Source organism: Diadema setosum, chromosome 6, assembly GCF_964275005.1.
Source record: "Diadema setosum chromosome 6, eeDiaSeto1, whole genome shotgun sequence".
In the NCBI taxonomy this organism is placed as follows: domain Eukaryota; kingdom Metazoa; phylum Echinodermata; class Echinoidea; order Diadematoida; family Diadematidae; genus Diadema; species Diadema setosum.
The window spans coordinates 38,955,698-38,969,919 of record NC_092690.1 but is presented as its reverse complement, the minus strand read 5'-3'; the positions used below and the strand labels follow the sequence as shown (position 1 = coordinate 38,969,919).

At 37.7% G+C, this 14,222-nt stretch overlaps 2 long non-coding RNA genes across 2 annotated transcripts; both read left to right on the top strand.

The window, feature by feature from the left end:
* The first annotated feature begins 1,468 nt into the window (after positions 1–1,468).
* LOC140229483 (uncharacterized) lies at positions 1,469–5,290 on the top strand. Its single transcript, XR_011901309.1, has 3 exons — positions 1,469–1,572; positions 4,503–4,580; positions 5,171–5,290. It is a non-coding gene; the product is annotated as an uncharacterized lncRNA (long non-coding RNA).
* A 2,042-nt stretch (positions 5,291–7,332) lies between these two features.
* On the top strand, positions 7,333–10,791 carry LOC140229864 (uncharacterized). The gene is made up of 3 exons (XR_011901325.1): positions 7,333–7,361; positions 9,711–9,781; positions 10,564–10,791. It is a non-coding gene; the product is annotated as an uncharacterized lncRNA (long non-coding RNA).
* Positions 10,792–14,222: the final 3,431 nt, after the last annotated feature.

The window sequence follows — 14,222 nt, the reverse complement described above, 5'->3', positions numbered from 1 at the left end:
TTAAAAAAAAAAATAGTGAATTATTAAATTCTTTGAGTGGTTGACCTAAACTTGTCTTCTATTATTCGATGAACAACAAATTTTACAAATATGCAGTGATAACCTAATTAAATAGAGAATCTAGTAGACATAGTTTGTTTCGAAATGTGTGCATTTCTATACAGTTGTATTTCACTTAATTGTCTTTAATTTTGCCTTAATTTATCATGCGTCAGCGTGTCTGAATTTCACACACTGCCGTGCAGCTTCCATTTCCATTTGTTCTGTTATTTGTGCACCCAACAACTGCACAATGTGTTTTCCTGATCCTTCCTTTGAAGCTTTCAAAGTAGATCAATATGTCTGAATCACTCAATTTGTCCAAAAGAAAGGTATTAAAAGCCGCTGAATGACTTTTCCACAATGAGTAAACAATCACAATTAGCGCGGCGCCGGCGGTCGCCGGCCGCGGCGCAGCGGCCGCGCCCGGCTAACTATGCGCGATGGGTACGCTAGGCTGCTGAGCTGCAAGTGCAACTCGCTGGGTAGCTAGCTCGCCGGGAGGCGTTTTTTTTAAAGACGGCACAGATTGGGGCATGGCGCGTGTTAAACCTATGGGAAAAACGTTGGGTTAGGGTTTTTGGTTATGGTTAGGGTTAGGGTTAGGGTTGGGGTTAGGGTTAGGGTTAGGGTTAGGGTTAGGGTTTGATGGTTAGGGTTAGGATTAGGATTAGGGTTAGGTTTAGGGATAGGGTCCCCGATAAATTTTTAGTTTCCCCAATCTGTGCCGTCTAAAAAAAACACGCCGCCGGGAGCCCCCGTTGGCCCCCAGTTATGGCGACCGTTATAGCGCCGCTAGCGGCGGTAGGTGAATAGGTCATCGAAATTGAATCGGTCTATAGCGAGAGACCGCGATGTGAGATAAAACTAGAGAGTTAGACTGAAAGTCTGCTAACCCTTAGACTTTGATTCCAGAATGATAGAGCCAAGACGTCCAATAACTGAAACTCACTTACGTGGTTTTTAGGAAAGTTAAGCTGCGTCTGCGATAGGTTTTAAAAAGTACATAGATAAGAAGATGATCCGTTCGATATAGCCTACATTTACAGAAATGTTAAATATTCCATATTCCAAGCTGTTCGCGTTGATCAGAAGGATGATGGCCTGGAAAGGTGCCACGATGTCAGTGAATTCGTTCCAGCTAGGCTCAGTGAAGAGCTCGATCGGCTGCTAGACCAGATTTGCATGTTCAGGATCCCCATGCATGGGCCTACCTGTTCACGACGACGATGATGACAAGATGTGTCCAGCCCTGCTTCGACGATGACCTAATTTAAATTCCAGGCGCAAAGACGAACATCTCAGCAAAGTTCGATCTCGCGACGAAGAAACACCTATAAGAGCACGATGATTAAAATGCACCTTCTGTTGCAAAAAATCTAGAAGTAGAACTCTCTTTACTTTAGTTGAAGCTGACGATGTCGATAAACAGTAACCGTGCTGGAAGTGGAACACCGGCGGCGGCTCCAACCATTTGTAGCTTCCGTTTCTGTACCCTTTCGTCTGAAATGAGAAGAGTGTATAATGGTTTAGGTAAAGTGTAGGACTCCAAATCAGAATAGGAGCCCAATAGTTCCGTAAAACCAAAGTTGAGTTATCTGCACGTTGTAAACAGAGCTGTGTCATGATTTTCCAGATCTAAAAAGATCTAATGTCAGAACTCTAATATTTTTTAGCACCCATTTTCATTCACGCATTCCAGCACTGGAACTAACGTTAGAATTAGAAATGCGCAATACAGGCGTTACAGCGTTACGTTGCGTATAGCCATATGACTATAGGCCCCATAGGCCTACCTTATACTCAGTTAGTTAGAGAGTTTCTAGAATTTCTTTTCTTCGTGGGCCTAGTTATCTAGGCCCTAACGTTAGATATCTTCTAGTTCTACATCTGAACTTTTGCAGTGTTGGTCTGCCTGGCGAGGCCAAAAAGAATACCTACAAACAAAATCAAGAAAGCACCAATGTCTGCTTATTTGCCGGGGCATAGATCTTCCAAGTCATTTATGTAAGCCGGCTACATTGAACAAATAACGAAGGTCATGTAGGCCTATTAGTACATGTACTAGTATCTCAAACTCATGTTCTCTAACAAGTTAGAGTCAGTCACATTACGGGGGTAAAACCCCCCAGTATTACTATTCGGTCATTTAAGCTTTTCTGCAATATTTTATAAACTAAAATAATACATACATACATCATATCTATAGCAACGTATGTGAAATATATCAAATTTTTAAATCTCAATTTTCATTTTTTAAATATCTCACAGAATTTCACAAAATCCCATAAGATATCACCTTGAAAATCCCCCAGAATACGGTCACCGCGATCAGAATTCGGTCACGCGATATGCTATAGAAACGTGTTATATAGCTATTGGCCCTACCATAATACGGTTTCATACTAATAGCCTAGTAAAACCCCTAACACCAACGCTGCAAAATTGATAATATAGACAAGGGGTCTAGGCATCATACGCCAGTTAATGTGAATGAACAACATAGAAAGAGATAGAAGAGGAAAATAGTACCGATAATTACTTTTCTAAACACATAGTAGTTAAAAAAACCAAAAGATTCATTCCAGATCCAGGCTTACCTTTCGCTTTGCTCTTCTTATCACACGATCCTCATCCCCATGGCCCAAACCGTGCCCCACCCACTCGGCCGGCCAATAAGTACATCAACTGCGCGAGGCGCGTCGCGTCGCGGCCCCTCATCTTTCCGTGTGCAGCACACATACATTATGTATCACTGCGCGCTGCATATAGAATTCCATGACTGACGCGAAATTAAATAGTCCCAAGAAAAATCATAGTTTTGACATATTGCTTCTTTGAATTACTGAATGAAACAACCGCTTTATTTTTTTACTTTTTATCATCTTGTTACTTCCTAACTGCAATTAGATTCGCAAGCATTGTGACCCTGTTTATCAATATCCGAATATTCGACCAGAGATTTTGCGGGGTCGCAATAACCCCGTTTTTTCTGGACACTAGTGAATCGATCGAAAATTTATCAGACGAAACAACCCCGAACGAGGTTAAATTATTTTGACCCCGCAAAATCCAACCCCGCAATTTTTAGAGTGTAGGGCAGTTACAATTCACGGGGTAGAAGTGGAACAATTCCAGGAATACAAGTACTTGGGTACGACCATAAGCAACTCACTAAACTGGTCAAAAAATATTGAATCATTGCAGAAAAAAGCAAATCAGAGGCTTTATTTCGTTAGGACCCTGAAAAAGCTTCATGTGGAAGACAGACTCGTTGCTCTATTCTACAACTCCATCATTGAGAGTGTTCTAACTTATAATATTGTGTGTTATTTTGCTCAAGCAACAAAATGTGATTTGAAGAAGCTAAATCGTCCCAGAAAAATAGTCCAACGCCTATTAGGGCTAGACTTGCCATCCCTCGATGATGTCTATCAAGAGAGAGTTGCTTCTATACTGCGGAAGATTATGCAGGACCCCACCCACCCACTCAACGAAAACTTTACCTTCAACCGTTCAGGTATTCGCTTGTGTGTTCCACGTACTCAGAAAACCCGTTTCAGGCAATCGTTCATCCCTAACGCCATACATCTCTATAATGTGCAAGTCCGAAGGTCTGTGTCACACCCGTCATGAATACCTTATACCCAGATAGCAATTGATCCTAATAACTATGGATATATATATTGTGTGTGTGTGTGTGTGTATCAGATGTAACATTGATGTAACATTACATTGATGACGTAATTCTGAAATATTTGTGTGTAAGAAAAATTTACTCACACAAACACACACACACACGCGCACCCATACATACACTCACACATACAAAATACATACCACCCTTACTCACACCATACTTTGTATTACTCTCAAATGTTATTGCACAGACATACATCTCACCATGTATATATATTTTCGTAACTTAAACTCATATGTTGTAATTAAAGATTATATTATATTGTTTTTTTTTTCTTTACACGAAAACATTATATGAGCAATTATTGAAAGTTTTCTTTTGATGACTTTATATAATACAGAATATTTTGGCCAAAATTGATTTACAAGTTGTATATTATCCATATTTGGTCTATTTCATATGTTATCTTTATGTATACATTGGGCAAGCAGATTTATATGTTATGCAATATTTACCTTTGAATTATGATGAATTTGTTAATTTGTAATATGTAATTGTAATTTTTTGTCTTGTTCACTACGTAGACTACATGTAAAAAACCAGTGAAAAGAGAATTTCCTTTATGGACAATAAAGCAATTCATTCATTCATTCACAGTTGTTGAAATATCTCAACCTGCAAATCACAGTTGAGAACAGAGATGCGTCCACAGATACACACCCACACTTAAAACCTATCTACGGTATATTCATGTCTAACTATACATAAGAAGGTATTCGAATATGAATGACATTCGGAATATATTGCATGTATTACATTTTAGGATGGCAGAAAAAGAAGCGGAAGGGTAAAGATGAAGCTGCTGATGTGCTTTTGAAATCTACCAAGGAACCCGAAATAGGTATGTCTCAATAATAATATGTTATTATGTGAACATTTTCTATTGTTTTTTTTTTCAATATATGTTGCATTGTACTGTATATTTTGTTTGTGCTTCTCTTTTTTTTTGCCAATGCATTCACATTTCTCTGTGTCTCAAGAGACTGTCAGCAAGATTATTTTGCATTATCTATTAGTACATTTCCCATTTCGTATACTCTGATTATCTTACGCTGTTGGTATCTCCATAGAAAACGCAGTCAAGGAACAGACACATCACCTATGGACTGCAAATTGTATAACACCAAGAGTCTCAGACTTTTCAGTTTACCGTCCTTTTTTTCACAAAATTCTTCTACCGTATGATGGAATACAAAAGGGAAGTTATGAAGTTTAGGTCCAAGCTGCTGAACCAGTCCAGGACAGTATCGCTTGGTTTGACAAGCTCTGTAAGTTCTCATGGTAAATTCCGAAAGCTCCAGTCGTCCACTGCGTGTGCAAATGATGAATTGTTATTTTTATTTCTCTAAGTTCATACACATTTGAATTTTAGATAGAGAAATAAGGATGAAAATTTCCTTCTTTAATTTGTATTCTGTATCTCTTGCTCAGAGGAAAAGAAAAAGAAGATCAGAGACTATAGACCAGGGGGGTTTTCTGGACCCCATAGAGCTGATGATGTGCAACTTCCAAGGCAGGTTCAAATCTCTGTAATTGGTTCTATGGGAGCCGGGAAGTCCTCATTCATAAGGTCGTTGGACTACGCCCTCACTGGTAAATTAACTGATTTTTTTGACACTGCTTCAGCAATACTCGTGGGACCACAATGTGTAAACTTTTAAATTTCACCTGACATTTTGAAAGATAGCACCAAACACCAAGTTTCCTTGTTTTTGTCTCTTCCCTGCGCCGATTTTTGAATTGAAAATGATTGCTTTCCAAAATATTTTGGTTTGCAACTCTGCTTGCAAACCAAAACGGTAGATTCTTTTTGTCTAACATGAAACTTGTTTATGGCTTGTGTTATTTGTGAAAGAGTGAAAAAAAATGCGTTGTGCGACCCGTAAGAAGCTTTAAGCATTCATAAGCTAATTTGAAACTCTGCAACCATGGCAATCCGAAGGGATTTTTAAATTAATCTTTTGGTTTACTAGGATGTTCAACACGTCAAATATCGATTCTCTTCTTCTATTTCAAACTTTTCAGGGGTCTACTTTTCAAGACGAGTCTTTTGTCGAGGTTATTTACTGGTGTGTGAGACCAGAGGGACACTTCATGATGCATTTTGTCCTACAAAGTCGTCAGCCAAATTTGCTCTCAGCCAATCAGATACAAGGATTTCAGTAATTTATTAGAGTTTGGCGAAAAAAAAAAACCCTGACAAAAGCTTCATGATATGGCCCCTGAATAACCTTAGCCCAGTTTCGACTATGTATATTGTATAACAGCAGTTTAAATTATCTCGTCTGTGGATAATGCCGCAAATCATATAAACCATGTTAACCTCCTCTTGCTCTTGTGTACAATGGAAACGAGAACAAAGTAATGCGACATGTGGAACAACTTGTTAGAACATGAAACCATCATTTCTGAAATATGGAAAAACTTACTGTGATACGAAACCGTTTTTTTTTTCTCTCTTTTTTTGGGTGATGTCGCAGGGAAGTTTACAGACACTATTGAGGATGCTGGTAAAATAACATTTGATGGGAATACTCTGGATATCACTGCACACGACCTGACTAAATTCATCGTCGTGGAGGAGAACCGGGAACTTAAGGATCTCGATGCTAGGCGAATTGATGACCTGTTTAAGTTCTTCCGTAAGTCTATCAATAACGAGGCGTCATCTCACCGTTGTTTTACCCAAGCAGAAAACTGATTGGCGCTGTTTTGATTAAGAGATTGAATCACTGACACAATGTCTGTACTGTGCTTTACATCAAAGTGTCCGTTACCATTCATTTGCTTTAAGTTTTGAGAAGAGCATAAGTAGCTATGCATGCAGCATAACATTATACGGTACTATCCAGATTCATAGGTAATACTGTAATTATGTCCCTCAGTGCAATTAAATTTCCTGTGAAACAACTGTAGATTTTGTGCTCAGTGTTCACACCCGTAGCCAAGAGTTTTGAGAAGAGGGTGGGTATAAGACAAGAAAATAGACCTTTCCTGCTGTCTTGGAAATAAATATTGACCGCATTATGATATCTCAATCTGTGGTATGCGGGATTTGTACAGTAGGCGTCTACGGCTGGTTATGATTCAGACATGTTTACATATCTCTCTAATATCTAGCTTGCAATGGTGGGATACCTCCCATATAACATTAGCATAGCAACAATACATTCAAATAACAATTCATTTGATTCAGTCAGGTCGTTTGTAATTGAAGAATATAGGGATGAGACTTACTGTACAAGGGGTCAGATAGGTGGTTATTAGAATAATTTTGATTTGAAAAAGAAAAAGTTTTAATAGAAAAGTTTAGTAAGAATAATGCCTGTCAATTGATTAGCGAAGGGCCATATGTTAACATCATGTCATTATAAGTCTTATATAGCATTACAGGCTGAAATACAACCTGCATCGTTTTGTGGTTTCTTGCTTTCTCTTTACCCAGAACTCAACTGTTGCATCCATTGTTTTCATACTTAAATCTTATAAATAAATTATAGGACGATGTTAGCCAAATCAATTTGAAATGTATTAATAAGCTTACATGCATTTTCACCTATGTTCATGACGTTGGTGGCTGTGAAGGATGCAGAGGAGTACATTGCTTTATTTTAGTATTCAAGTGAGTATGACATAACCTTACGCTCAATTTTGTTTTTACATGTTTCCTCAAGGTTATGTGTTACCGTTGTTGATCAGTTGTTTTTAACAGCGTAATATGCAATCGTAACAGTGGCTCAAACACACAAAGAGAAACCAATGGCAATTTTAATCAAAGAACATTTTACAGTTCAGTGACGGATCCAAAGGTGGGCGCACAGGGCACGCGCCCCCTCTTTATTTTTGCTATAAAAACAAATGAAAGTAAAAGAAAACTAGAAATGTCGCTTTGGCGACTGGTATGCCTCCGCCATAATGCATGATTTTCCTAATAGGTGTGTACATAGGACAATGTGTGATTACATTTTCACAAAATTGGCAAAATATTGAAATGACAAGTTTGTCACAAATGTGTTGAATGTTCACCTTCCTTGACCTAGGTTTAATTGGATGAATAGGAGAGCATGTATCTGGGGATTTAAGGACTTTAACTTGACTTTGACCCATTCATACATTTAGGCATTGAGTAATTTTCAAGGTACAGGTGTGGAGAAAAAGTGCAATTTCTGAATTGAATAGTAAATTGTTACCATTTTCATCTGGCCTTTGACCCTAAAATTCGTAAGATAATCACTTTCAGGTAGAACATGCATAATATGTACTAAGTTTCAAGAGAACTTGAGCCACTTCCGAGATATGGAGGAAAAAGTTAGTTCAGCACTTTCACTTGATCTTTGACCTTTTGACCTTTGAGGCAAAAAAGAAGAAAAAAAAAACTTTCCAGAGAATTTCTATTAGGTTACACATGCATACAACAAGTGTAAAAAAATAACCCTGCTGGCATTGCATAAATATGAGGGAAATAGTAAAATTTTGAAGTGTTGCACTTGACCTTTGACCCCTGACCTTTGACCCCATGAACCCTACATTCTCTAGATAATCACTTCCAGTCAGTACATGTATATGCTATGTTCCATGAAGATACCTTGAACAATTTTCCAAGGTACGGAGAAAAAAAAGAAGTTTTAGTATTTTTACTTGACCTTTTGACCTTTGACCTTTGACCTCACGACCCAAACTTTTACCAGAGAATCATCATTGGGTAATACATGTATACACTAAGTTTCAAGAAAATATCTTCAGGCATTCAATAGATATGGTGAAAATAGTGAAATTTTATGTATTTGACCCTGACCTTTTGACCTTTGACCTCATGACCCAAACTTTTACCAGAGAATCTTAATTGGGTAATACATGTATACACTAAGTTTCAAGAAAATATCTTCAGGCATTCAATAGATTTAGTGGAAATAGTGAAATTTTCTGTATTTCACTTGACCTTTTGACCTTTGACCTTTCACCTCATGACCCAAACTATCACCAGAGAATCTTAATTGGGTAATACATATATACACTAAGTTTCAAGAAAATATCTTCAGGCATTCAATAGATATGGTGGAAATAGTGAAATTTTATGTATTTGACCTTGACCTTTTGACCTTTGACCTTCAACATGTGCACCCAAAAGTTGATAGGCACAACTTCACCCCCTAATACACATACATGCCAAGTTTCATTAGGATACCTCAACAGGTTTTGATAGTTACCTTGTCCACAAAATTCATTACGGACGGACGGACGGACGGACGGACGGAAGGACGGACGGACGGACGGACAACCCGAAAACATAATGCCTCCGGCACCACTTCGTGGCGGAGGCATAAAAACGGGGGAGGAGGGCTGCGCAACTTTTAATTTTGTAACTAGGCGCCTCCCCTTTACCTGGATCCGTCCCTGCAGTTGGCTTTTTTTTTTACCTGCTTTTACAACGATCGCCTTCTGGTTCGTGATCGGACAAAGTAAAGGTAATGTAATGTTTAATCAAAGAAGCGATGCTTAATAACACGAAGATATCAAAACAATCGAATGATTTGATGTTATCGTAAATGGCGTGGATATAAAGAAGACACAATAACCAGATTAACAATGCAAAGTATCCTGTCTATCCCAGAATATGGGTAAAGGCTTGCAGAGAATCAATACTGTAAAAAAGTATCTATTAATACTGTGAGAAAAAAAAATTGTTTGTCAAGTACGTGTTATCTTAGAGTGTATGGGGATACATTATGCCAACACATTCTACTACATTAAAAAAAAAATAGTTTCTATGACATAAATCTATTACTTATAATCACCTGAGTTTTAAACACTTTTGATCTTTGGAAGAATACAAATTTTGAAAAATCGAGTATAAGCCTACTTCCTTAGAAACTTTACACGATCCACATGCCTGAAAATCATCCATGCCATTATGATTATTATCACTAGACTGTTGATATCGTTCTTCATTCTGTATGCTTTGAACACTTAGCTCCCGTCAGCCCATTGCTTCACTGAACGAGTTTCTTTCCGAGCTCATTTCAAGGAATTGCGAGGTTTTTGGTAAGTACTTTTTGGCACTCTCTATTAGATAAATTGATGATTTGCTTGATAATTTTATTAAAAGAAAATTATGTCAAACAACGAGCGCAGTAGATACTTCAGATCAATTCACAAGCATAATATCATTATTTTTGTTGTGATGAGTTACTTAAATTTGCATCCATGAGCTATTCAACAATATTGATGCTCAAAATATACGTTTTGCAATCAAATTTGTAGCTGTGAATTAAGTAATTTTTAATAATTCACGTTATCTATTATGTCCTTATAATACCAAAGTATACATCGTTGCATTGCACTTCTTGTTCAGTGTTTCGAAACGTTTTGTAAGCGGTAATGATGTTTAAATGTATTGGTTTTCATTATAAAAGCACTTTTAATTGCGTGAGGGACCGAGCTAAAAAAAAAACGAGTTTACTTGAATGTTGCTGCAGTGTTCTCCTGTAATCTAATGTCTCTTACATTGTGTGTGTGTGTGTACATAAGATTTCCCAAGGTGGTTTTCAGCAGTTGTGCAAAAAGCTGCAGCAGTTTATGTAGTAGTATTGGACGGTTCACGTATAAATCAGTCATTCTCAATATTAACATCATCGTCCTCATCTTAGCCACAAAAAGAATCAATGCCTACCAAACCAGCGTGATGGGATATTGGTTACTCCATTATTACCGCCTTTAACTATCCTTAGCAAAACGTTGATTGTATGCTGAAACTGTAGCCATGAATGGGTTAACAGGGAGTAAGTTTACTGGACAGGTGTGCATCATCCATTCTATAATTCTAGGAAGCCACCCTGTCCTAGTGCTAACCCACAGTCACGATGCCGAAGCCCTTGGCAGGAAGATTACCATCATGGATGAAGCCAAAGCAGTCGCTGGCTTGGGTCAGAAACTCTTCTTTGTCGAAAACTTCACAGAAAGGCTAGAAGACAATGGCCCAGAACTTGAAGAGAGAACTCTAGAATTCCTCAACGTGTTTCTCAAGCTTCTGGAATTTGCCGACGACAATCTTGTTCGGCATGCCAACAACGAGAAAGAAAAAGGGATGCAAACCAACCCTCGTCGGTTACGGAATTTTTTCAAAAGAAAACCCCACGTTTGATTAGCGAGTTGTCGTGATCTCGTTTCCTTATTGCACCGCTATTAACGCCTGCAATATTGTCAAGGTTGATAATCATATATATCAGCATCTGAGAATCTACACCCTACAAGCAATGCCTTTATATAGATTCCTCATATTTCACATGTTTTATTGTCTTAAATGCTATATTCGACAATTCAACAATACATTTTCTTTTGTTATGTTTGTGTTTTATTTGTTGAAATGTGGAACATGGAACAATAAATCAAACAAACAAACAAACAAACAAACTCGGTAAAGTCTGGTGAATATATACTGCACTAAAGTTGCAGAATAGAGCAAGAGAATGATTTCTTGTGATTCCACCCGAAAGATTTTATCATGAAAGCAAGAGAATATTACGCAAAGGGGTGAAGGTAAATTTATTTGTGAATTTTCCTCAATTTGTCTCCCTCTACAAATGAAATTTGTAAGATCGCATCTGCAGTCCTATACAATTTAACAAACATGTCTGAAAAAGCGAAATACGGGGCACCAGAGGGGTTTATGATTTAGCCAGCCGTCTCGTCATCACTGGTGCGACCAAACATAAATTGTTATAATATGCCTTCCGACCTGTGTAGATAAGAAAAATGAACAGAACCAAGGATTATTTGATTTAGAAAACATCCTATGTAGCTCTTGACAAAATCCCGCACCCTCAAGTCGCAATTCATATCGGTCATATCGAGCTATGAGAAGAATCACACAGAGTTATAGAAATATAGTCTTGCGTACATTAACATGATTAAAAAAGTTATTGGATTATCCAGTGTTCCTCTTGTTATACCTTGATATTTTTTCGTAACTTATAGGGCATATATCATGCAAACCAGTTGATAAGTTGATAGCGACACCAACTTTCAACTCTTCCATTGATTTGTTCAGAAAATACCATAACAATCAGTTTTTACTCATTAAATCAATTATTACAGTCAACCATACTTGAGTTTGTTCCCCTCCCCCCACCCCCCCCCCCCAAAAAAAAATGGTGAAAGGCTGGCTAAGTCGAAGGAAAATTTTACCCATAATGGATTAAAGATTTGTACGTTCTATAAGACGAAATTCGTATGCGTAAGTTGAAGGCTATTTTTCCGGTCACATTGGATTCGACTTGGCAAATTTGAGTGATGAATTTGAAGATGAATTTCATTTTCCATAAACTTTTTACGCTTTACATTACAGAATATGCAACAGGTGATGTTGTTTAGCCCCCTCAGAACCACGACTACCGACTATGACTGTATAATAAGTAGCTATTCTTCTAGGGGAATTAAAATGTTAACGATGTTATGACATGCTATTGCAATGGATTGTATACTGTGATGATCGTCATGTCGTATCTTTTATTTTGGAATACAATGTATATACCTTCATGTGTATCATTTTATCCCAGTGCAATTCAATGCATTTTTGTCTTTCAGTTGTGTTGAGCTCATTCTAGATGAACAAATTTTGTGTATACATGCCAGCTGTCAGACAAAAGCCTGAATTCAGGCCCTGGTAGTATCAAAGTTCAGCCTTTGTGTGTGTGTGTGTGTGTGTACAAAGGTGCCTCATGTAGGTGTATTCCAGGCCCTCTCTTTTATTGAAACTGGAATCCCTGTAACTGGACTGTAATAATTTCAAACTAGACATTTTTATGTTGTCGACGATAATACAGCATGTGGCAGCATTGCAAGACGTAAGTGGCTATATAATACAGTACAGCCACGCGTCATCCTCTGGCTATCGTATAATGAGGTAAATAAATCTAATATACCACAACCATTCATATACATACAGTTGTATTATAACATATAGCAGAATATTACATAAGGTACAGAATATGAACGATTCACATAATAAAGAAAGGATTTACCTTATTAATGGCGGATATAAAGGCTTGCGCATTAACTGCACATGCGCAACAATGTGATGCGCATCTGGAACCATACGCCAACCAACACATACACACACACACGAACAGACACACTCAACCCACACAGACACCGCCGCAAGCCTTTATATCCGCCATTAATAAGGTAAATCCTTTCTTTATTATGTGAACCGTTCATATTCTGTACCTTATGTAATATTCTGTTATATGTTATAATACAACTGTATGTATATGAATGGTTGTGGTATATTAGTATTATTTACCTCATTATACGATAGCCAGAAGATGACGCGTGGCTGTTGTACTGTATTATACAGCCACTTACGTCTTGCAATGCTACCACATGCTGTATTATCGTCGACAACATAAAAATGTCTAGTTTGATATTATTACAGTCGTCTGTCACACTACACATAAGATGAGGATACTGAATTGGTGTTTTTGTTATATACCTTCACCTCATATCGATAACACGAGTTTGATATGAAATGTATTCAATAATATGCAATTGATTATGTATATTATTATTGGAATATAACGAAGAATAAACCGGTCATGCAATATTTCGCCAATATAGAGTTTATTGAGCAACTCAAAATATTGCATTACCGGTTTATTCTTCGTTAAATTGGAGCCAATACGTGAATTCGCAACATGTTTGGACCTAGAATTATTGGAATATGTTATATACAGCTGTAATTACGGATTGATTGATTACACAGTCAATATAGACTCACGCCAGTTAGATTTATATTAGTATATATATATGAATATATATTTATTAGTGTAGCCATACGAGTGAGTCATTTTTGTATCGTTACAGCCCTGATGAAGGTCCGTTTGGGACCGAAAGCTCGGCGGCAATAAACAGGCACGTTGACCCTAGCTACGTCCACCTTGCTCTTCTTTTCACACTGAATGTAAAAAATGAAGGAGCTACACTGGTACTGTAAATGGTCGAGACCCCTTCTCGCAGTCTATATATATATATATATATATATATATATATATATATATATATACGTAAGTAGAGTGTGAACTGCAATATGGCTGACAGTGCTCAACTATATAGGAGCCCATGTAGTACAATATATAGTAGGATGGAAGGCGTTGCTTTATTAGTGACTTAGCTGGACAGTCTGTTTCGGCCGAAGCCTCGTCAGCAACTAAATCAGTTTCTTGTTAAAGTACAGTGTAAGACATACGGCTCTGGTGCACTCAAGCAAGCAAACAAAAGATACAAAAGATACAAAAATACATGCACGTGGCTACTTAACAGCACAATAAAGTTGATAATGACACTGGTACTGGGCTTAAGGCAGGGGTAATACACTTGTATGGCTTAAATTGTTACATGTGGAAGCCGGGGAGGGGGGGGGGGGAGCTAACCAAGCTCTGCGAGGGAAAACTTTTTCTTATGTTTACATGTTGAAATGAGTTCTGTT